General features: G+C 39.8%; 1 protein-coding gene and 1 non-coding gene across 3 annotated transcripts in view; both read right to left on the bottom strand.

The window, feature by feature from the left end:
* Positions 1-26628, bottom strand: part of LOC100564939 (5-hydroxytryptamine receptor 2A) — a 221804-nt gene that overhangs the window by 115398 nt on the left and 79778 nt on the right. The window lies entirely within an intron of this gene.
* mir460b (microRNA mir-460b) lies at positions 15831-15914 on the bottom strand. Its single transcript, NR_129978.1, has one exon. It is a non-coding gene; the product is annotated as a microRNA mir-460b (primary transcript).

Below are 26628 nucleotides of genomic sequence, written 5' to 3'. Positions count from 1 at the left end.
ATGGATCCATAGTGATATAGCACAAATGCAACAAAGTCCTACGAGTTGTGAAGATGCGCATTTGGGTAAGAGTGTGGCCCAGGCTGTGGCGCAGGTGGGAGAGCAAGCCAGTGCAATTAATTGCAATGAATCACTCTGACCAGGAGGTCATGAGTTCGAGCCCCGCTCGGAGCCTATGTTTGTTTGTCTTTGTTCTATGTTAAAAGGCATTGAATGTTTGCCTATATGTGTAATGTGATCCGCCCTGAGTCCCCTTCGGGGTGAGAAGGGCAGAATATAAATGCTGTAAATAATAAATAAATAAATAAATAAATGCGGATTGAGCACTTCTAATGTATGGTGAGCACTTTTGGTGCCCATCCACATGTATACTGACACTTCTGATAAAAAACACAGAGAGTGTTCTCAATGGAAACCCATTCCTTTTGTGCATTTAATCATTGAGCATCAGCCACTCCATTGGCAACTTTGTGCATTGCATGCAATAATGACACAGCGTCCTTTAAGAAAATGTGGACATTGTGGAACAGTTCAATTCAATTCTCTATAGTTCATGGGAGAGGGATCTAGGGAGTCTTAGGAGACCACAACCTGAACATGAGCCAACGGTGTGATGCAGCAGCTTAAAAAGCCAATGTGATTCTAGGTCTTTGAGCTGGGCTGTAGCACAGCTGGTAAATCACCAGCAGTAATGAGATCTCCCAAACTGAAAGGTGGCCAGTTCAAAGCCCGGTCAGGGTGAGCGCTCGACCTCAAGCCCAGCTCACTGTTTACCTAAGCAATTGTTGCTGCTGCTGCTGCTGTTGTTGTTGTTGTTGTTGTTGTTATTATTATTATTATTATTATTATTATTATTATTATTATTATTATTATTATATTAAGCTGCATTTATACAGGAGGATAGTGTCTAGATCAAGGAATAGAATAGTCCCAATCTATTCTGCTTTGGTCAACTAGAATAACCCAGTTCTGGGCAAAGTGATTCAAGAAACTGGATTGCTGTGAGTTTTCCGGGTTGTATGCCCATGTTCCAGAAGCATTCTCCCCTGACGTTTCACCCACATCTATGGCACGCATCCTCAGAGGTTGTGAGGTTTGTTGCAAACTAGGCAAGTGGGGTTTATATATCTGTGGAATGTCCAGGATGGGAGAAACAAGTCTGCTTGAGGCAAGTGTGATTCAAAAAAGATATTGGCAAGATGAAAAGGCAACCCAAATGGTCAAAGGTCTGGAAGCCAATAATCCCTAAGAGGGAGGTTTAATTTGGAGAATTCAAGATTAGGAGGATTAGGAGAATTCAAGATTATAGCCATGTTTACATACTAGAGAGGATGCTTTTTGAATCCAATCCAATAGGACACTAGTTTCTGAAGCAGAGATTAGGACGTCTGGGAATTGGATTAAAATATTACATCCTTCCAAATATTTAAAATTAGCTCTCATGTCCCCCTTCTCTCCAGCAGGATAAACACCCTAAGGGATTTATAGTTTCTAGGCCTCCTCCAGGTCTGGATGAATCTCACCAATATCACTGCATACTGGACATCACTATTATGCAAAAGGGAGATTCTGGAAGTATTAATTTTTCAAAGGTCCTGGAGCAATGTTTGTAAGCTTCACCATCAGGCAGCAGGAAAAGCAAGAAAACTAACACTATGTACTGTATATACTCAAGTATAAGCCTAGTTTTTCAGTCCTTTTTTAAAGACTGAAAAGGCCCCCCTTGGCTTTTACTCGGGTGAGGGTCCTGGTTGGCTTATATTTGGGTCAGCTTATACTCGAGAATATATGGTACATTTATTATTTTTCTCTATTATTATTGGTATTATTACATTTATTATTTTCTCTATTATTGTTGCTACTATTACATTTATTTTACTCTATTTTTATTATTAATAATAATACAATTATTATTTCACTCTGATCTTATTATTATTATTGCATTTATTATTTTACTATATTTATTATTACTTGTATTATTTTCCTTTATTTATTATTATTATTATTATTACATGTATTATTTTACTCTATTATTATTAAAATGATACATAAGCACATTTACATTGAAGAAGATGAGAAGAATGATTTGATCAGAGTTGGACAGTCTTATCTTAAATTTGAGCTTTATGTAAATACTGTATTCAAAAACATTTCACCTACTGATGCCTCAATTAATGTAATTTTATTGGTATCTATTTTTATTTCTGAAATTTACCACCCTCGGCTTATACTGGAGTCAATGTCTTCCCAGTTTTTTTTTGTGGTAAAATTAGGTGCCTCGGCTTATATTGGGGTCGGCTTATACTTGAGTATATACGGTAATACAATTTTTGTTCCTGGGTTATAAATGTCATTTCCTTATTGGTCCTATCATAAAAACATGGGGAAAGTTTATTAAATTGCAAAAACTATTTTTGAAGGACATCATGTGGCACATTGTGCTCTAGTTTTTCAATTATTGAAAAATTGAGTTCCAACCAATTCAACAGAGTTTGTGACAGCCACAAAAATTAAGTTTCTGGAGTCTAACAGCTACTTTCACAATTAAATAGGAAATAACATTTTCAAACCAGGAACAGATTTTTTTTTTCAAATGCTGTTACATACTATAATGAGAAGTGCGCCTTTCTCCATATAGTTTTCCAAAGAACCAACCAAGTTCACTCAAGATGGAGAGGGATAAAGCTGAGAAATCGAGAAAAGCAATAACCAGATCACGGAAATGACACATAAAAGAGAAGAAACAGGGAAGGGATGCCTCCCGGGGAAACGTGTCCCTTGTTTTGAAGCATTTCGTCTGCTTTTTTTGAAGATAACAGCAATGGTTTTGAGCGCGGTATTGCATTGGTGCCACTAGAAAGTGGGTTCTAAGTGGGAAACCTGGAGGCCTGCCGAGCATTTCTTTTCCTGCATTTCCCAAAGGCACCCCACAACTCTCACCCGAGCCATAAATGAAGAGGAAGCCAGCATCCAGAAAACGTTAATTCAGACAGCAACATATTTCAAATCCATGGGTTTTTAATCCCAAGTCTTTGGGAAGGTTTGGGAAGCAAGACCTGATCTTAGGTCAATGATGGGCAAGCTTTTGCGCTTGGTGTGTCAAAATTCACCAAAAAACCTAGCATGACTTGGGTGGTGTGTCACTTCAAGAAAAAAAACCCATAATTTCGCAATACGTATAGTATGAATAACAAAAATGTATAATTGTAATACAGCAGAGTCTCGCTTATCCAACATAAATGTTGGATAAGCGAATATGTTGGATAATAAGGAGAGATTAAGGAAAAACCTATTAAACATTAAATTAGGTTATGATTTTGCAAATTAAGCACCAAAACATCATGTTATAAAACAAATTTGACAGAAAAAGTAGTTCAATACACCGTAATGCAAAGTAGTAATTACTGTATTTACGAATTTAGCACCAAAACATCACGATGTATTGAAAACAACCGGGCTGTGGCTCAGCTGGCTAGTAACCAGCTGCAATAAATCACTACTGACCGAGAGGTCATGAGTTCGAAGCCCGGGTCGGGTTAAGCCCCCGACCCTTAAATAGCCCGGCTTGCTGTTGACCTATGCAGCCCTGAAAGACAGTTGCATCTGTCAATTAGGGAAATTTAGGTACCCTTTTTTGCGGGAGGCTAATTTAACTAATTTACAACATCATAAAACTGCCAGCAAAACACAAGAAATGGAATGAGGAAGTACAGCCACTAGTGGACAGTGAAGCAACAGCTCCCCCTGTGGCCGGAATCGTGAAGCTGGAAAAAAATGTTAAATGCCTCTGTATCTGTCTATATATGTTGTTTGTCTATTGGCATTGAATGTTTGCCATATATGTGTTCATTGTAATCCGCCCTGAGTCACCTTCAGGGTGAGAAAGAAGGGCGGAATATAAATACTGTAAATAAATAAATAAATAAAACATTGACTACAAAAATGCGTTGGATAATCCAGAACATTGGATAAGCGAGTGTTGGATAAGTGAGACTCTACTATATATAACTGTATTTAATAAATCAAAAACTATTTACTACCATTATTTCCATGTACAACAATCTATGGTACCTCTTGCAGTTTCCATGCTGATTTCTCTCTATTGTAGCTTCAATATAGTCATGAATAATGAATAATATAATAATAATTTAATAGTAATAATATGATAATATACTACAATAATAATAGAATATATATATATATATATATATATATATATATATATATATATATAGTAAACAACAAAACCACTGGACAAAATCACACAAAATTTGGCCACAAAAGACGTAGTCATCCAATCAATCTGCATGCGGCAGCGTGTCAGCAAAAATGGCTAGGCGTGTCAGTGCTGACACGCATGTCATAGGTTGGCCATCACTGACTTAGGTAATAATACAGTTTTAGGTGTATGCAAAAGTAAACCCCATTGACTTCCATAGGAGACACTCTTCCAATGCACACTGTAGCATTAGTGCAGTAAGCATTAATGAAAGGTAAGGTAATATAAGGTAACTATACAGTCACCTTATATTTGATGAACGCAGTGAGCATGAAAAAAACATAAGGTAACCATATACAGTAGAGTCTCACTTATCCAACATACAGTAGAGTCTCACTTATCCAACACTCGCTTATCCAAGCCTCTGGATTATCCAACGCATTTTTGTAGTGAATATTTTCAATATATCATGATATTTTGGTGCTAAATTCATAAATACAGTAATTACTACATAGCATTACTGCGTATTGAACTTCTTTTTCTGCCAAATTTGTTGTATAACCTGATGTTTTGGTGCTTCATTTGTAAAATCATAACCTAATTTGATGTTTAATAGGCTTTTCCTTAATGCCTCCTTATTATCCAACATATTCGCTTATCCAACATTCTGCTGGCCCATTTATGTTGGATAAGTGAGACTCTACTGTATATGCAAAGAAGTGGAAATCAACAGAACTACCAACTAAAGAAGAATGGATATTAAAAATTATGGATATAAAGAACATGGATACACTGACATATTATTTGAGGACCCATCAGGGTAAACCAAAAAAAGAAACAGACTTGTCATTATTGGCAACTTATATAGAACAAGAAGAACTTTTCACAAAAACATAATGTCGGAGCGGACTTATAACAATAACAAATACAAAATATTTCATTACCCAGAAGAAAAGATGGGAAGTACTCATTTTTTTCTTTTCTTTTTTTTCCTTTTCTCTCTCTTTTTTGTTTTTGTTTTTATCTCTCCCCCTCCCTACGACACCCTCCTTTTTCACTTTCTTTTCTATACTTATTATTGTTCACACTCTTTTTATGTTCAAAAATGCTTAATAAAATTAAAACAGAACATTCACACTTGCTTCAAACAGATAAGAATTCTTTCTCCCATCCTGGACATTATTCCACAGATATATAAACCTCACTTGCCCAGTTTCCAACAGATTTCACAACCTCTGAGGATGCCTGCTATAATTTAACTACCATGGTTCAAGGCCCTGATTGATTCATGTCTGGCTATGACATGATATATAAACCCCACTTGCCTCATTTCCAACAGACCACATAACCTCTAAGGATGCCTGGCATGGATGTGGGCAAAACGTCAGGAAATAATACTTCTAGAACAGGGGTCCCCAGACTAAGGCCCGGGGGCCGGATGCGGCCCATCGAAGCCATTTATCTGGCCCCCACGGCACAAGGGCAGAAGGGGGTTGGGCTAAATGACCCAAGGGGTCTCTTCTTCTCTTACAACCATTATTATTATTATTATTATTATTATTATTGTTATTATTATTATTATTATTGTTATTATTATCAACACAACGACGTTGTATGGCACAGCAAACAAGATAGATATGCTGGATTTCGTTTCGCAAAACCACAAGTCGAACACTTCCCAAGTGTCTAGGACTGTGTGATGTATTTTCTGATGATGTGTGCAGATCCCAGTAGGGTGGCCTTTTGCAGTTGGCAGATCGTAATTTTGTCAATGTCTATTGTTTCCAAATGCCGGCTGAGATCTTTTGGCACAGCACCCAGTGTGCCCATCACCACCGGGACCACCTGTACTGGTTTCTGCCAGAGTCTTTGAAGTTCAATCTTGAGGTCCTGATAGCGGCTGAGTTTTTCCTGTTGTTTTTCATCTATGCGACTGTCACCTGGGATGGCAACATCAATGATCCAAACCTTGTTCTTTTCCACAACTGTGATGTCTGGTGTGTTGTGTTCCAGAACTTTGTCAGTCTGGATTCGGAAGTCCCACAGTATCTTTGCGTGCTCATTTTCCAATACTTTTGCAGGTTTGTGATCCCACCAGTTCTTTGCTGCTGGGAGGTGGGACTTGAGGCATAAGTTCCAATGAATCATTTGGGCCACATAGTTGTGCCTCTGTTTGTAGTCTGTCTGTGCGATTTTCTTACAGCAGCTGAGGATATGATCAATGGTTTCGTCGGTTTCCTTGCACAGTCTGCATTTATTATTATTATTATTATTATTATTATTATTATTATTATTATTATTACAACATTGAGGCTGGGTGGCCATCTGTCAGGGGTGCTTTGCTTGTGCTTTTGGTGCACAAAAGCAGAAGGGGGTTGGACTAAATGGCTCAAGGGGTCTCTTCCAACCCTCTTGATGATGATGATGATGATGATGATTATTATTATTATTAACATTGAGGCTGGGTGGCCATCTGTCAGGGGTGCTTTGTTTGTGCTTTCAGTGCACAAAGGCAAAAGGGCATTGGACTCAATGGCCCAAAGCGTCTCTTCCAACCCTCTTTTTTATTGTTGTTGTTGTTGTTACATTATTATTATTATTATTATTATTATTACTATTATTACTATAGTCCAGCCCCCCAACGGTCCGAAGGATCATGAACTGGCCTCCTGTTTAAAAAGTTTGGGGACCGCTGTTCTAGAACATGGCCATACAGACCAGAAAACCCGCAGCAACCCAGAAAGGGCAAATGTTCAGCTTCAACTATGGCTGGATCTGCAATCAAAATGTTATTTTCCCAGGTAATTACATTATACCCGTATTCTTTCAAAAACATGCACGCACGCACAGAGGAATCAAGTGCACCGTTTCGGCAAATGCAGGCTTGGGGACTCTCAAAGTGGAGGAAACAATTAAAAGCCTTCTTTTATTGCAGTACTTACTATAAAACGGAGAGAGTGCTTTGTCTCCTTGGTTACAAAGATAAAGCGAGAGAAAAAGATGGCTTGGGTTTGCAGCACTCCTGAACTCAAGATGCTGTTGCGAGAGAGGAATATTGGGAGGAGGAAGAAGCAGAGGCTCCCAGAGCTATGCAGACTCAGATTCGAATCCATGGAAACCCATTGGTTGACCTTTGGCACGTCACACTCTCTCAGCCATATGTCAGAAATCAATTAAAAGGCACATAATAACACAGTACGTTAAAGCAATGAGCTGCTGAACTTGCGGACAAAAAGGTCCCAGGTTCGAATCCAAGGAGCTTAGTGAGCGCCGGTTGTTAGACCCAGCTCCTGCCAACCTAGCAGTTTGAAAACATGCAAATGTGAGTAGATCAATAGGTACCGCTCTGGTGAGAAGGTAACGGTGCTCCATGCAGTCATGCCGGCCACGTGACCTTGGAGATGTCTATGGACAACGCCGGCTCTTCGGCTTAGAAATTGAGATGAGCACCAACCCCCAGAGTTGGTCACGACTGGACTTAACGTCAGGGGAAACCTTTACCTTTTTTAATAACAACCATCACACTACATTGTAACACCATGATTCAGTTGAGATGGCTGCAACCTATGGAACGCTGGGATTTGCAGTTTGCTGGGACACTGGGAGCCACCAGTGGTGAAGCGTGTTAAAGCGCTGAGCTGCTGAACTTGCAGACTGAAAGGTCACAGGTTCGAATCCGGGGAGCTGAGTGAGCGCCGGTTGTTAGCCCCAGCTCCTGCCAACCTAGCAGGTTGAAAACATGCAAATGTGAATAGATCAATAGGTACCGCTTCAGCGGGAAGGTAACAGAGCTCCATGCAGTCATGCCTGCAACATGACCTTGGAGGTGTCTACGGGCAACGCCGGCTCTTCATCTTAGAAATGGAGATGAGCACCAACCCCCAGAGTCGGACACAACTGGACTTACTGTATATACTCGAGTATAAGCCTAGTTTTTCAGCCCTTTTTTTAAGACTGAAAAAGCCCCGTCGGCTTATACTCGGGTGAGGGTCCTGGTTGGCTTATATTTGGGTCAGCTTATACTCAAGAATATATGGTATATTTATTATTTTTCTCTATTATTATTGGTACAGTAGAGTCTCACTTATCCAACATAAACGGGCCGGCAGAACGTTGGATAAGTGAATATGTTGGATAATAAGGAGGAATTAAGGAAAAGCCTATTAAACATCAAATTAGGTTATAATTTTACAAATTAAGCACCAAAACATCATGTTATACAACAAATTTGACAGAAAAAGTAGTTCAATACACAGTAATGCTATGTAGTAATTACTGTATTTACGAATTTAGCACCAAACTATCAAAGATGTATTGAAAACATTGACTACAAAAATGCATTGGATAATCCAGAATGTTGGATAAGCGAGTGTTGGATAAGTGAGACTCTACTGTATTATTACATTTATTATTTTTCTCTATTATTGTTGCTACTATTACATTTATTTTTATTAATAATACATTTATTATTTCACTCTGATTTTATTATTATTATTATTATTATTATTGCATTTATTATATTACTCTCATTTATTATTACTTGTATTATTTTCCTGTATTTATTATTATTATTACATGTATTGTTTTGCTCTATTATTGTTAAAAGGATACATAAGCACATTTACATTGAAGAAGATGAGAATAATGATTTGATCAGAGTTGGACAATCTTATCTTAAATTTGAGCTATATGTAAATACAGTAGAGTCTCACTTATCCAAGCTAAATGGGCCGGCAGAAGCTTGGATAAGCGAATATCTTGGATAATAAGGAGGGATTAAGGAAAAGCCTATTAAACATCAAATTAGGTTATGATTTTACAAATTAAGCACCAAAACTTCATGTTTTACAACAAATTTGACAGAAAAAGCAGTTCAATACGCAGTAATGTTATGTTGTAATTACTGTATTTACGAATTTAGCACCAAAATATTACAATGTATTGAAAACATTGACTACAAAAATGTGTTGGATAATCCAGAATGTTGGATAAATGAGTGTTGGAGAAGTGAGACTCTACTGTATTAAATTTATTATTTTTCTCTATTATTGTTGCTACTATTACATTTATTTTACTCTATTTTTATTATTAATAATACATTTATTATTTCACTCTGATCTTATTATTATTATTGCATTTATTATTTTACTCTATTTATTATTACTTGTATTATTTTCCTGTATTGTTATTATTATTATTATTATTATTATTATTATTATTATTATTATTATTATTATTATTATTACATGTATTATTTTACTCCATTATTATTAAAAGGATACATAAGCACATTTACATTGAAGAAGATGAGAATAATGATTTGATCAGAGTTGGACAGTCTTATCTTAAATTTGAGCTTTATGTAAATATTCGAAAACATTTAACCTACTGTTGCCTCAATTCATGTAATTTTATTGATACCTATTTTTATTTCTGAAATTTACCACCCTCGGCTTATACTGGAGTCAATGTTTTCCCAATTTTGTTTGTGGTAAAATTAGTTGCCTCTGCTTATATTCGGGTCAGCTTATACTCGAGTATATACGGTAATTGTCAGGGGACACTAGAGTTTTCTAAGTACCTCTTCTACAAATGGCAAATCCTAAAATTTCATCAAATGGAGCCATGGCAGTTGATGCGGAATCATAATGATTCCGCATCAACTGCCATGGCTCCATTTGATGAAATTTTAGGATTTGCCATTTGTAGAAGAGGTACTTAGAAAATATAATTTCTTCCAATGCATCTTAATGCAACTTTGATCCCGCTTTAGCTCCCATGGCTCAAGGCTACGGCATCAACGGGATATGCAATTCTACCAGGTCTGCTTTGGCATAGAAGGCTGGTGTTTCGCCAAGCGACAAATCCTAGGAAGAAAGTGAGCATTTCCAATGGAGAAAGGGGCCCTTTTGGGACCAAAACAAGCGGTGCATTTGGCACAAAATACCCAAAGATATGCGAAACAGCCACATTGCATATGTGCATGAAATTGAATGAAATAAGCCTCCAAAGGAGACAAGGCATCACTCTTTTAAATAACCGGATAAAGACAGAATAAAACCCAGATCTACATCAGGGAAGTTTCAAGTGCACCAGCTGCTGAACCGAACCTTGGATTTCCCTTTCCGCCAAGCATCTTGCCCTGGATTTCGCCTTTACGCATTAAGGTGCCATCTGTTCAAGACGCTTCCACTTTGCGGGGGATTTATAGCGCTCCCGCCGGACCCCTCCTTCATCCACACAAAATTGACAAGGCCGAAAACAAGGGCAAAAACCCAGAGCTTAAGATAGTTCAAGAATGCATCCGAGGGGCATGCTGCCAGCAATGCCTTTCAATGCTAATCAAGGTGGCCGATTGCAACATTCACACTTGTCTCCAACAGACAAGAGTTCTTTCTCCCACCTTGGACATTCTTCCACAGATATATAAACCCCACTTGCCTAGTTTCCAACAAACTTCACAACCTCTGAGGATGTGTGCCACAGATCTGGGTGAAACATCAGGAGAGAATGCTTCTGGATCATGGCCATAGAGCTCAAATAACTCACAGCAACCTACCAAATATGAAACCGTTGCCACTGCTTTTGTGTGTTTGAATGTGAAATTTGCAAATTCCACATTCCTTAACCATTCCTTGTAGATGCTATGCAAGAATGCAGAAGAAATGTTAATCCTACAGTAGAAATAGGGAGCATTCCCGCTTTGCTTCCACTTATGGTCCGGCTTCTTGCGTATAGACTTTGGGGCGCATCTACACTGTCAAACAAATGCACTTCGGATGGCACCTGACACCCCATAAACTTTCCAAATTTTATAAAAATATGTCCCGGTGGCGAAGTGTGTTAAAGCACTGAGCTGCTGAACTTGCAGACCGAAAGGTCCCAGGTTCAAATCCCAGGAACGGAGTGAGCGCCTGCTGTTAGCTCCAGCTTCTGCCAAGCTAGCAGTTCGAAAACATGCCAATGTGAGTAGAACAATAGGTACCACTCTGGCAGGTACCAAGGCTTTCTGGATTAAGATACACAATAGAATACAAAAGATGTTACAAATTGATATAAAGATGGACCTTAAATTTTATCTATTAGGATTATTAGACATTAAGGAAGACCAAAATAAGGAAATTCTATTCAATTACTTGGTAATAGCCGCGAGGATGGTATATGCCAGGCTATGGAAAAACAAAGAAACCCCAGAAATTGACACATGGTATAGTAAAATAATAGAGATTATGAAAATGGACAGATTAACATTTTTAATGGCAAATAATCTTGGTAGCACAGTGCGTTAAAGCGCTGAGCTTCTGAATTTGCAGACTGAAAGGTCGCAGGTTCGAATCTGGGGAGCGGAATGAGCGCCCGCTGTTGGCCCCAGCTCCTGCCAACCTAGCATTTCGAAAACATGCAAATGTGAGTAGATCAATAGGTACAGCTCTGGCAGGAAGGTAACGGTGCTCCATGCAGTCATGCCGACCACATGACCTTGGCGGTGTCTATGGACAACGCCGGCTCTTCGACTTAGAAATGGAGATGAGCACCAACCCCCAGAGTCAGACACGACTGGACTTAACATCAGGGGAAACCTTTACCTTTACTTATGTCCAACAAATGTTGGAAATACAAGGATAAAGTAGGCACTTTTTCCCACTGCTAGTGGTCCTGTAAAAAAGCCAAGGCTTTCTGGATTAAGATACACAATAGAATACAAAAGATGTTACAAATTGATATAAAGATGGACCTTAAATTTTATCTATTAGGATTATTAGACATTAAGGAAGACCAAAATAAGGAAATTCTATTCAATTACTTGGTAATAGCCGCGAGGATGGTATATGCCAGGCTATGGAAAAACAAAGAAACCCCAGAAATTGACACATGGTATAGTAAAATAATAGAGATTATGAAAATGGACAGATTAACATTTTTAATGGCAAATAATCTTGGTAGCACAGTGCGTTAAAGCGCTGAGCTGCTGAACGTGCGGACCAAAAGGTCCCAGGTTCAAATCCCGGGAGCGGAATGAGAGCCCGCTGTTAGCCCCAGCTCCTGCCAACCTAGCAGTTCGAAAACATGCCAATGTGAGTAGATCAATAGGTACCGCTCCAGCGGGAAGGTAACGGCGCTCCATGCAGTCATGCCGACCACATGACCTTGGAGGTGTCTACAGACAACACCGGCTCTTCAGCTTAGAAATGGAGATGAGCACCAACCCCCAGAGTTGGTCACAACTGGACTTAACGTCAGGGGAAAACCTTTACCTTTTACCTAATCTTGGTAGACCGAAAAAACAAAAAAATTGGGAGTTAATCATGAATTATCTAAAGCAGCATGATGGAGTTAAACCAAACTTGGTACACAGAACCGCCATGACCAACAGAAAATACTGGATGGGCTTGGTGGGAATTGACCTTGAATTTTGGAGTTGTAGTTCACCTACATCCAGAGAGCATTGTGGACTCCAAACAATGATGGATCTGAACCAATTGGCACAAATACTCAATATGCCCAAATGTGAACACTGATGGAATTTGGGAAAAGCAGACCTTTACATTTGAGAGTTGTGGCTGCTGGGATTTATAGTTCACATGCAATCAAAGAGCCCCTTGAACCCCACCAATGACACAGAACCCCCATGACCAATAGAAAATACTAGAGTTGTTATCGAGTGATTTGGGTTCCTAAGATTATCAGAAATACGTGTTTTCTGATGGTCTTTGGTGACCCTTCTGAAACCCCCCTCTGCCAAAGGTCCCAACGTAAAGAGAATGAATAACTGAGAGTACAAATACATCCACATTGTGGAATGCATGCACTTTGGCACAGCTTTCAGTGAAATGCCTCAATGCTATGGAGCCATGACAGCTGGGGCCTCACCAAACTACAACTCCCAGGATTTCATAGCATGGAACCATGGCAATCAAAGTGGTGCCAAACTGCATCAGCTCCACAGTGTAGATGTGCTGGAATCTGACGTTTGTTTATGCTCCTGCTTTCGCTTGTTTGTCCTATTGCTGAGATTATATTATTATTATTATTATTATTATTATTATTATTATTATTATTATTATTATTATTAAGTATGACACAGCAAACAAGATAGATATGTTGGATTTCGTTTCACAAAATCACAAGTCGAACACTCCCCAAGTGTCTAGGACTGTGTGATGTATTTATTATTATCATCCTCCTCATCATCATCATCATTATTACTACTATTATTATTATCATCATCATCATCATCATCATCATCATCCTTATCGCAATATAGGGACTGAAGGAGGCAAACATATCACAGACCCAAACAAATTAATATGAATGAAAATATAAATAAAGGTCAAGGTTTCCCCTGACGTTAAGTCTAGTCGTGACCGACTCTGGAGATTGGTGCTTATCTTCATTTCTAGGCCGAAGAGCCAGCGTTGTCCGTAGACACCTCCAAGGTCATGTGGCCGGCATGACTGCATGGAGCGCTGTTACCTTCCCGCCGGAGCGGTACCTATTGATCTACTCACATTTGCATGCTTTCGAACTGCTAGGTTGGCAGAAGCTGGTACTAAAAGCGGGCGCTCCACCAACTCCACGGATTCGAACCACCAACCTTCTGGGTGCAGCAGGTTAAATATAAATATAAACCAAAATATGCACCAATATAAATATAAACAAAAAATTAAAACTATTACACAATCTATGTCATTAAAACCACAAATCAATAAAATATTACAATATTAAAGGTAAAGGTTTCCCCTGACGTTAAGTCCAGTCATGTCTGACTTTGGGGGTTGGTGGTCATCTCCATTTCTAAGCTGAAGAGCTGGCGTTGTCCGTAGACACCTCCAAAGTCATGTGGCCGGCATGACTGCATGGAGCGCCGTTACCGTCCCACCAGAGCAGTACCTATTGATCTACTCACATTGGCATGTTTTCGAACTGCTAGGTTGGCAGGAGCTGGAGCTAACAGTGGCCGCTCACGCCGCTCCCGGGGTTTGAACCCGGAACCTTGTTTTCTCGGACCACTTCCTCTTTCCCTGCTGCCTTTTGTCTTGAATATCCTCCCTATTCCAGCAGATATCCCAACAAAGCAAGACCTGCCTTTGAATGCAAGGCATCAAGAGGATATTCAACAGGATTTCCCCCATAAAATGGTAAAGAAAAGCTTCTCCGGTTGAAGATCTATCTGCTTGCTCTGAGGCTGTTCAGAGCCCTGGCAGGAAGGGCCCACGTTGCCATCGCTCTTTTGCTTTGTTTGTTATCGCCGTCGCTCTGCAAACAGCTTTGGGATTTAGATCAGGACAACAGAGGATTAAAGGCACGCTTTGGCCGGCGCTTGTTTGCAAACCAATCCAGAGCCATCAAAATGCAAACAAAAAACATTGTTGAGATTCATTTGGCTCTCTTGGCACACTGTGGAGTCATGCTCTCACGGCCACAAGAGCCATGAGAGCATTAGATACAGTGGGAGATACCACTGGAGCCCCCGGTGACGTAATGGGTTAAAGCCTTGTGACTTGAAGGTTGGGTTGCTGACCTGAAGGCTGCCAGGTTCGAATCCCACCCGGGGAGTGAGCGGATGAGCTCCCTCTATCAGCTCCAGCTCCATGTGGGGACATAAGAGAAGCCTCCGACAAGGATGGTAAAACATCAAAACATCCGGGCATCCCCTGGGCAACGTCCTTGCAGACGGCCAATTCTCTCACTCCAGAAGCAACTTGCAGTTTCTCACGAAAAAAAAGTGGAAGATACCAAACCCGGGAGCTGAATGAGCGCCCGCTATTAGCCCCAGCTCCTGCCAACCTAGCAGTTCAAAAATATGCAAATGTGAGTAGATCAATAGGTACCACTCCGGCGGGAAGGTAACGGCGCTCCATGCAGTCATGCCAGCCACATGATCTTGGAGGTGTCTATGGACAACGCAGGCTCTTCGGCTTAGAAATGGAGATGAGCACCAACCCCCAGAGTCAGACATGACTGGACTTAACATCAGGGGGAAACCTTTACCTTTACTAATCAGAGTTTTCCAAACTACCCTGTTTCCCCTAAAATAAGACATCCCCAGAAAATAAGACCTAGTAGAGGTTTTGCTGAATTGCTAAATATAAGGCCTCCCCTGAAAGTAAGACCTAGCAAAGTTTTTGTTTGGAAGCATGCCCACCAAACAGAACACCAGAGCATGCAGGATCGATAAATGTACGTGCCTGCTGTACATGGAAATAATGGTAGTAACAAGAAATTCTTGATAAGATTCACAGTTTGTCTGGTTATGCTGGTTTATGATGACAACTACTGTACAGTATATAATAAATGTTCATTTTTTTTGTTCAACAATAAATGTGAATTCTTCTTCATGGAAAAATAAGACATCCCCTGAAAATAAGACATAGAGCATCTTTGGGAGCAAAAATTAATATAAGACACTGTCTTATTTTCAGGGAAACACGGTATGTGTTGGGACACATGAATGTGTTGTCTGTAGTCCACAAGTTTTTAATCATGTCAGAAGCAACTTGAGAACATACTGCAAGTAGATTTGCCGTATGTTAGAAACCGCTTTCAGACACACAACAACAACAACAACAACAACAACAACAACAGGGCTCGTTAATGGTCCGTCGACTTTCGGCCTCCCTCCTGTCCACATTGCATGCGCTGTGTACGCCAAAGGAATACACACAGCATGTACAATGAGGGCAAGATGGAGTCCGGCAGGAGCATCCCATGCGGCGGTCCTTGGGTCTCTTCCATCGTCAGCAATAATAAGATATAATAATTTTATTTTTGTATGCCGTCTCCATCTCCCCAATGGGGACTCGGAGCGGCTCACATATCATACAAGCATATACAGTAGAGTCTCACTCATCCAACATAAACGGGCCGGCAGAATGTTGGATAAGCGAATATGTTGGATAATAAGGAGGCGTTAAGGAAAAGCCTATTAAACATCAAATTAGGTTATGATTTTACAAATTAAGCACCAAAACATCATGTTATACAACATATTTTACATAAAAAGTAGTTCAATATGCAGTAATGTTATGTTGTAATTACCGTATTTACGAATTTAGCACCAAAATATCACGATATATTGAAAACATTAACTACAAAAATGTGTTGGATAATCCAGAACGTTTGATAAGCAAGTGTTTGATAAGTGAGATTCTACTGTACTATCATAAAATCAATAGTTAAGACATCAAAGAATGCATTTAAAAGCAAATTAACAAGTCATGATTTAAAATAGACATACAGTAGAGTCTCACTTATCCAACATAAATGGGCTGGCAGAATGGTGGATAAGCGAATATGTTGGATAATAAGGAGGGATTAAGGAAAAGCCTATTAAACATCAAATTAGGTTATGATTTTACAAATTAAGCACCAAAACATCATGTTATACAACAAATTTGATAGAAAAAGTAGTTCAATATGCAGTAATACTATGTAGTAATAACTGTATTTACGAATTTAGCACCAAAATATCACGATATATTGAAAACATTGACTACAAAAATGCGTTGGATAATCCAGAACGTTGGATAAGTGAGGCTCTACTGTAGTTCAATGCGCAGTAATGCTATGTAGTAATTACTGTATTTATTAATTTAGCACCAAAATATCACGATGTATTGAAAACATTGACTACAAAAATGCGTTGGATAATCCAGAACATTGGATACGCGAGTGTTGGATAAATGAGACTCTACTGTAATTAAAATATAAAACAATCATCCAAGGCGTTAAAAGGTCCAACATAGGACAACAATCTGGGCGACAGTCAAACTGATGAAGGGAGTGTCTATTACAGAACAGAACATACATCAAAGAGTGACAACAAGCAGGGAAGATAAATCTGAACGAAAATCTAACTATAAAGTGACAGGGAAAGTTTCAACTAAAAGCAAAGGCAGGAGTGAGAGAAAGAGGGGCCACCACAGAGAAGGCGCGGATATAAGTCCTAACTGGTCTGGGATGCTGATCTCCATTTCTAAGCCGAAGAGCCAGCATTGTCCGTAGACACCTCCAAGGTCATGTGGCCACTGGCATGACCGCATGGAGCACCGTTACCTTCCCGCCAGAGAAGTACCTATTGCTTTACTCACATTTGTATGTTTTCAAACTGCTAGGTTAGCAGAAGCTGGGGCTAACAGCAGGAGCTCACCCCGCTCCCCGGGTTCAAATTGCCGACTTTTCAGTCAGCAACTTCAGCAGCTCACTGGTTTAACCCACTGTGCCACTGAGGGCTCTGGCTAAATGGGTAACTTTTAAGGAATACCTTCTAATTGCTGGTGGTGGTTTTCTAACCACTGATTGCAGTGCATCCACTTTGAGGTTTAGTCAGAACTTTTCAGAAGTTATGTAATGCCCACCAGAAACCAATTTTCAGGAGAGAGGTAAATCAAGTCACGGCAAAGCCAGTACCTGCAGAGGTTGGACTGCAAAACCAGGCATTCCTCACTATGACAGGCCAAGGCCACTGGGAACGGCAGTCCCAAATGGCTGCGTGCTTTCCCAGCCCTTTCCTAGCCCTTGGAGATAGCAGAGTTACCCTTCCTGGAATGAAGGAGATCATAATTGCCCACATATATTTCTCCACATTAATATGGTAATAAGCCCCATTCAGTATCTAACAGTACACTTGAATGAACAACCAGCCATTAAGAACGCCAGCGTCAAAATGCCAGGAGCGTTTGCAGAATATTTATAAATCCTTCAAACGTCTCACCCTTTTCAAAGGCTGCAAATTCTTTCGTGAGGTTGAATGGAAAGGGAACAGGAGACCTGTTGTAATGATTAAGGCTATATAATCTGGGAGTAGCAATAATAATAATACAGTAATGCAATACTATTATTTTTGCAGCTCAGAGCAGTAGTTAAAGGTCAGGGATGTGGTGGCTTTGCAATATAATAATAATAATAATAATAATAATAATAATAATAATAATAATAATAATAATAATCCTTGCAGCCCAGGAGCAAGCCATCAGAACAAATGCAATTACCGTGTTTCCCCGAAAATAAGACAGTGTCTTATATTAATTTTTGCTCCCAAAGATGCTCTAGGTCTTATTTTCAGGGGATGTCTTATTTTTCCATGGAGAAGAATTCACATTTATTGTTGAACAAAAAAATGAACATTTATTATATACTGTACAGTAGTTGTCATCACAAACCAGTATAACCACACAAACTGAATCCTATTAAGAATTTCTTGTTATTATCATTATTTCCATGTACAACACTCTATGGTACGTACATTTACCGATCCTGCATGCTCTGGAGTTCTGTTTGGCGGGCATGCTTCCAAACAAAAACTTTGCCAGGTCTTACTTTCGGGGGAGGCCTTATATTTAGCAATTCAGCAAAACTTCTACTAGGTCTTATTTTCTGGGGATGTCTTATTTTAGGGGAAACAGGGTAAGGCCAAGATCGAAAAATCAGCTGATGACCCAAAATGCAGACTATGCAAGGAAACCGATGAAACCATTGATCATATCCTCAACTGCTGTAGGAAAATCGCACAGACAGACTACAAACAGAGGCACAACTATGTGGCCCAAATGATTCACTGGAACTTATGCCTCAAGTACCACCTTCCAGCAGCAAAGAACTGGTGGGATCACAAACCTGCAAAAGTATTGGAAAATGAGCACGCAAAGATACTGTGGGACTTCCGAATCCAGACTGACAAAGTTCTGGAACACAACACACCAGACATCACAGTTGTGGAAAAGAAAAAGGTTTGGATCATTGATGTTGCCATCCCAGGTGACAGTCGCATTGACGAAAAACAACAGGAAAAACTCAGCCGCTATCAGGACCTCAAGATTGAACTTCAAAGACTCTGGCAGAAACCAGTGCAGGTGGTTTCTGCCAGTGGTGATGGGCACATTGGTTGCCATTCCAAAAGATCTCAGCCGGCATTTGGAAACAATAGACATTGACAAAATTACGATCTGCCAACTGCAAAAGGCCACCCTACTGGATCTGCGTGCATCATCCGAAAATACATCACACAGTCCTAGACACTTGGGAAGTGTTCGACTTGTGATTTTGTGATACGAAATCCAGCATATCTTTCTTGTTTGCTGTGTCATACAATAAAATAATAATAATAATGCATTATTATTATTATTATTATTATTATTATTATTATTATTATTATCATATTATTATTACAGCTCAAAGCACTAGCTAATCAGGAGAGATTTGGTGGCTTTGCAATAATAATAATGCAATAGTATTATTATTGTGATTGCTCTAGGTCTTATTTTCAGGGGATGTCTTATTTTTCCATGAAGAAGAATTCACATTTATTGTTGAACTAAAAAATAAACATTTATTATATACTGTACGGTAGTTGTCATCATAAACCAGCATTGCCAGACAAACTGTGAATCCTATCAAGAATTTCTTGTTACTACCAATATTTCCATTTACAACACTTTATGGTACGTACATTTACTGATCCTGCATTCTCTGGTGTTCTGTTTGGTGGACATGCTTCCAAACAAAAACTTTGCTAGGTCTTACTTTCGGGGGAGCCCTTATATTTAGCAATTCAGCAAAACCTCTACTAGGTCTTATTTTCAGGGGATGTCTTATTTTAGGGGAAACAGGGTAGATAGATAGATAGATAGATAGATAGATAGATAGATAGATAGATAGAAGAGGCAGATAGAGAAAGAGATAAATAGGACAGAGAAATGGCTAGACAGATGGGGATATATATATTGCAACTTTGTTCAGCTGTTTCACAGACACCTCCTTGCATCTTGCCTTTTGCTCCCAACCAGTGTCTGTTTAAAAATGCAGGCATCCTTCCCTCGAAAGCCCTGAGAGTCATTTGCAAAGTAACTCGAGCTATCCCAGCAATTAATCACCCAAATGCAATATTTAAACAAAACTCCCAGTGCGGCAGCAATGAGGCCAAGAGTGACAGGCGAACACGCGGCTGGCTGATGAAAAAAGAGCACAAATTAATAATTATGTGCAGCTGCTCTCCCAAGCCACTGGCTGAAGAGTCCTTCCGATCTATCAAAGAAGGGAAAACGTCCGCACCATCCTGGTCCCCATTTCTTTGCCAACGTGTTGAAAGCTGATAGGGAGAAAATCAACTCAACTGAAATGTGGCGCTGGAGGGGAGATCTGCAGTGCCAAGGACGGATAAAAAGGACAACAAAGGGGTCCAAATGAGGCCAAGATGATCCAATTGAAGCCGTTGCCCTATGGCAGTGATGGCCAACCTATGACACGCGTGTCAGCACTGACACGCCTAGCCAATTTTGCTGACACGCTGCCACATGCAGATTGATTGGATGACTAATGTCTTTTGTGGCCAAATTTGGTGTGATTTGGTCCAGTGGTTTTGTTGTTTACTCCATGAGAATTATGCACATTACACACACACACACACACACACACACATATCTATCTATCTATCTATATATATAAGAGTAATGAAATTTCGGCCTAGCACAAAACAACAAAACTACACACCCCAGAAACACTAAACTTGGCAGCACAACCCCTCATCCATGCCTCTACGTTCATACAACAAAAAGAAAAGAAAAATAAAGTCCTAATTAGAGGGAGAGGAAGAATTGTTTTTATCCAATTGCTGCCAGTTAGAAGGCTAATCTCTGTCACTTGGTCTCCTAGCAACCCACTCAGCCCAGGGGACAGTTAGAGTTAGGCCTCACTTAGGCCTCTTTCACACTGCCTATAAAATACAGATTATCAGATTTGAACTGGGTTATATGGCAGTGTAGACTCAAGGCCCTTCTACACAGCTATATAATCCATTTATAATCTTATATTATCTGCTTTGAACTGGATTATCTGGACTCTACACTGCCATATAATCCACTTCAGTGTGCATTTTATCCAGCTGTGAAGAAGGGGCCTCATATAATCCAGTTCTAAGCAGATAATATAAGATTATAAATATAATATGTAATAATTGCTGTCATATAATAATACAGAACAATATAATCTCTAAAGTCAGGACAGTAAATAAAGAGCAACACTCTGAAAGCATAAGCCACAGCAACGCATGGCCGGGCATATATATATATATATATATATATATATATATATATATTCATTCTATTATTCTATTATTATTGTAGTATATTATTATATTATTACTATTATATTATTATTATATTAGTCATTATTTATGACTACATTGAAACTACAATAGAGAGAAATCAGCATGGAAATTGCAAGAGGTACCATAGATTGTTGTACATGGAAATAATGGTAGTAAATAGGTTTTGATTTATTAAATACAGTTCTATATTACAATTATATATATTTTGTTATTTAAACTATATATACTGTGAAATTATGATTTTTTTCTCAAAGTGACACACCACCTGTCAACTGCAAAAGGCCACCCTACACGCATCATCCAGGATCTGCACGTATCATCCGAAAATACATCATACAGTCCTAGACACTTGGGAAGTGTTCGACTTGTGATTTTGTGATACGAAATCCAGCATATCTTTCTTGTTTGCTGTGTCATAATAAAATAATAATAACAACTGCAAAAGGCCACCCTACACGCATCATCCGGGATCTGCACGCATCATCCGAAAATACATCATACAGTCCTAGACACTTGGGAAGTGTTCGACTTGTGATTTTGTGATACGAAATCCAACATATCTATCTTGTTTGCTGTGTCATAATAATAATAATAATAATAATAATAATAATAATAATAATAATTTCAAATCACAGCATTTGTGACTTTTGCATTGCTTTCTGGTTCCAAATAAATGGCTGCCCTTCCCAGGCTCCAGAAAGAAATGTGATAAAAATGAGGAAATTGTTATTTCCAAGGGAGAACGCCAAGCTTTCTTCAACCCTCCAATTCTCCTCCGACAAGCAATAACCTCAGGAGTATAAATATTCCTTTTCTTACAAAAATAAAGAAATTATCACCTGCAAAAGCCACCTTGATCCAGCTTCGTCTCTGCAAACTGACATTATGCAGCATTTTGGAAGCGAGTCGCCTAGGGCCAAACTGCATCTTAATGCAACCGGAGCATCATGTCCAATGTAATTGAAATAAACTCCAGTCACAAACACATACAAGGCTGGGATAAAACGCCTTGTTTATTCAAAAACTGCTTGAAGTTATTTTACAAGCAGAGAGTCGGATGAGAGTAGTATTATTTGGGCCAAATCTCAGGTTGGCTGAAAAGTTATGTGCAAGACGTTTTATGCATCATCAGTCCATGCATGCCATGGCTCAGGGAGTTGTAGTTTTCCTAAGGATGTGTCCACACTAGAATGAATACACTTTGGCACCCCTTTCACTGTCATGGCTCAAGGCTACAGAATTCCGGGAGTTGTAGTTTTCCTAAAGGTGCATAAACACTAGAATGAATGTAGCTTGGCACCCCTTTCACTGCCATGGTTCAATGCTACAGAATCCTGGGAGCTGTAGTTTTCCTACAGATGCATCCACACTAGAATGAATGCAGATTGGTGCCCCTTTCACTGCCATGGCTCAATGCTACAGAATCCCGGGAGTTGTAGTTTTACTAAGGATGTGTCCACACTAGAATGAATGCAGCTTGGCACCCCTTTCACTGCCGTGGCTCAATCCTATAGAATACTGGGAGTTGTAGTTTTCCTACAGATGCATCCACACTAGAATGAATGCCGCTTGGTGCCCCTTTCACTGCCATGACTCAAGTCTACAAAATCCTGGGAGTTGTAGTTTTTCTAAGGATGCGTCTACCCTAAATGATTGCAGCTTGGTGCTCCTTTCACTGCCATGGTTCAATGCTACAGAATCCCGGGAGTTGTAGTTTTACTAAGGATGTGTCCACACTAGAATGAATGCAGCTTGGTGTTGTGACTCAGCCTTTGTGTGACTCTGATGAGGATTCTGGGATGCAGTTTCAAGATGATGGGATTCAGGTTCAGGATGAGTTTCAAGATGACTCTGATGGGGATTATGGGATTCAGGTGCAGAATGTCCCACGGGAAGAAATGATGTTGTAACTGATGATGGTTTTCAGGTGCAAGAAGCAGAAAGGGAGAATAGCTCCCAGCCTCAGCCTAATAACACTAACAAGCCCTGTGGCCTTGAAAGCAATGAGGCCTCTTCTCTCGATCGGGCTAGTCTTTTGGAATTTCGGGGGTTGCGCAGAAGTCTCAGAATAGCAAATAAGAGGGAGGGCAAAGGGCAAAGAAATGCCTTCATGTTATGCTATTAAAACAGTCTGCTGAGAGGGAAATCTTCGTCAAAGCAATTTCCTCGCTTGAATCAAGAACCAAGTCTGCTTTCCTGTATAGCCTGGATGTCTCCTCATTTCTGGGAGTTTGGCTTCGTTTTAAGGACCTTGTTACATGCCTAATGTTGCCATGGATTTGTTCTTACAGCCTTGTTTTGGTAACTATCTTTTAGAACTGAACTTTTATCTTTTATAAACTACTAGCTGTGCCCAGCTACGCATTGCTGTGGCGAAGTATGGTGGTATGGGAAATAAAGTATTGAGGAATTGGTGGTAGTTAAGGTAAAGGGTAAAGGTTTGGAGTCCAAATAATCCAGTTAAAGCAGATAATATAAGATAATAAATGGGTTATATACCGTGTTTCCCCGAAAATAAGACAGTGTCTTATATCATTTTTTGCTCCTAAAGATACTCTAGGTCTTATTTTCAGGGGTTGTCTTATTTTTCCATGAAGAAGAATTCACATTTATTGTTGAGCAAAAAAAAAAAAGAAAGAAGAACATTTATTATATACTGTACAGTAGTTGTCATCACAAACCAGCATAACCAGACAAACTGTGAATCCTATCAAAAAATTCTTGTTACTACCATTATTTCCATGTACAACACTCTATGGTATGTACATTTACCGATCCTGCATGCTCTGGTGTTCTGTTCATTGGGCAGGCTTCTAAACAAAACCTTTGCTAGGTCTTACTTTCGGGGGAGGCCTTATATTTAGCAATTCAGCAAAACTTCTACTAGGTCTTATTTTCTGGGGATGTCTTATTTTCGGGGAAACAGGGTAGCTGTGTGGAAGGGCCTTGAGTCTACACTGCTGTGATGACTTATGGGCCATGTAGTCCCGTTCCTAGTACTGTTGTGGCAGATGAAGAGGAAAACTTGGGTTTCCCACCGTTTCTGCCAGATTTGGAGCCCTTGCAGCTGCAGGATGTTTGCCCACAAGAAGTCAGACAAACAAGCCTTGAGGAGAAATCTCCCACATTTTCGCGCCGCCTTTATTATAATCAAGATAGACACGCGCGGGAGGCGACTCGCCGAAGCGCCCGGATATCTGCCAGACAATTAGATGATTAAGTCTACTTCCCTTGGGAAAGTTTAAGGAGTCCTGCATCTGGACAGTTTAGGTTTCGGTTCTTGTTCCCCAGAGAAAGTCTGCTTTGGCGGGAAAACAAGATCCTATATAGATGCTTGGCCACAAAGGATTCCTTGCGGAGTCAATTCGTCAGCTTCAGGAGTAGATTGTGTGTGGACTACGCTACTCCAGTTTCCAGGACTTTGTTCTCGTTCCAGCCCTGCCTTGTTCCCCGGACCTCGCCACGGATTTCCCACGGACCCAGTTCTTGCTCCTCGCTTCTTGTTGCCTTGAATCAAGCCTTGTTTGCCAAGAATCTAGTTTGCTTCCTAGCCTTGCATTAAGCTTCATGGACTAAAAGACCTTGTCATTTCCCCTCACCTTGCTTGGCAAAGTGAGTGTTTCGGTTATTGGATTACAACTTTGGACCTTAATATTTCATATTGGACATTGTTTTCTTGGACTAATTTTGACCTTTCCTGAAAGGTCTACTTCTGAACTATTTTCTACACTTGTTTTTATTAACTTTATATATTTCCTCAATAAAGATATTAGATAGATTCTGGCCTCTGTGTATGGTTATTGGTGCTCTGCAGCCTGGGTCCTGACAACTGCCATCTAATCCAGTTAAAATCTGATAATCTGTATTTTATAGGCAGTGTGGAAGAGGCCCAAGTGAGGCCTAACTCTGCCTGTCCCCTGGGCTGAGTGGGTTGCTAGGAGACCAAGTGGGCGGAGCTTAGCCTTCTAACTGGCAGCAATTGGATAAAAACAATTATTCCTCTCCCTCTAATTAGGACTTTATTTTTCTTTTCTTCTTGTTGTATCAACCTAGAGGCGTGGATGATGGGTTGTGTTGTCAATTTTTGAGGTTGTGGGGTGTTTAGTTTTGTTGTTTTGGCGGTCGCAAGGATTCCATCACTCTTTTATATATATAGATAGATCTTATCCTTATTTCCTAATATATTACAATAGACTACAATCTGTGTGCAGCCTGGTGTCTTGGCACCCCTTTCATTGCTGTGGCTCAATTCTACAGAATCCTGGGAGTTGCAGACCTTGTAAAGCTACAACTCCCAGGACTCCATAGCACTGAGCCCAAGTGGTGCCAAACTGCATTAATTCTACCTCCTTTCAAGGCTTTCTTCTCGAACATTTCCTTTTTTTCTGATTCATCTCAGGCAGGTTCGCATTTATTCCGCAGCAAGCAGGAGAAAGCATTGCTTCTAAATTTACAACATAGAGGTAAAATAGAGCCTGCGTGAGGATGATTTCAGGTTCCCCTCCCAAATATATGTATTTTGTTCGCAAGGTCTCAGTGGGTGGCAGCAAGAGGTACTATATATCTATTTTATTTCCTGGGCACTCACATTGGGAGGAGATTGAGAACGTCCTCCAGCTCAGTGTGGCTCCGGCCGGATGAACAATGACTCACAGCCGCAAGAGTAAATACTTCCATTCCCAGCATCGGGGCCCATTAGGGTTGGGTGAAAGGGATATACTGGAGTGCAATTAATGGGAGTACTGGGAATCCAGAGGCAGGAGGCACTAGAGAAGCAGAAGTGGCCAAAAACGCAAACAACCTGCAGAAGATGGATTTTTCCCATATTTTTCTCAGCCTACCCTGTTTCCCTGAAAATAAGACATCCCCAGAAAATAAGACCTAGTAGAGGTTTTGTTGAATTGCTAAATATAAGGCCTCCCCCGAAAGTAAGACCTAGTAAAGTTTTTGTTTGGAAGCATGCAGGATCGGTAAATGTACATATCATAGATTGTTGTACATGGAAATCAAGGTAGTAACAAGAAATAATAATAATAACTTTATTCTTGTATCCCACCTCCATCTCCCAGAAGGGACTCAGGGCAGCTTACACAGGCACAAGCCCAACAACAACATAAATTTACATATGAACAGAAATTTAAAACAGTAATTTAAAAACAGTATAGCAATAAAATATAATATAGAAATTCTTGAAAGGATTCAGTTTGGTTATGCTGGTTTCTGATGACAACTACTGTACAGTAGATAATAAATTTTCATTTTTTAAAAATTCAAATGTGAATTCTTCTTTGTGGAAAAATAAGAC

This window comes from Anolis carolinensis, unplaced genomic scaffold (assembly GCF_035594765.1).
Source record: "Anolis carolinensis isolate JA03-04 unplaced genomic scaffold, rAnoCar3.1.pri scaffold_12, whole genome shotgun sequence".
Taxonomy (NCBI): Eukaryota; Metazoa; Chordata; class Lepidosauria; order Squamata; family Dactyloidae; genus Anolis; species Anolis carolinensis.
This window is presented reverse-complemented; position numbering and strand designations above follow the sequence as displayed.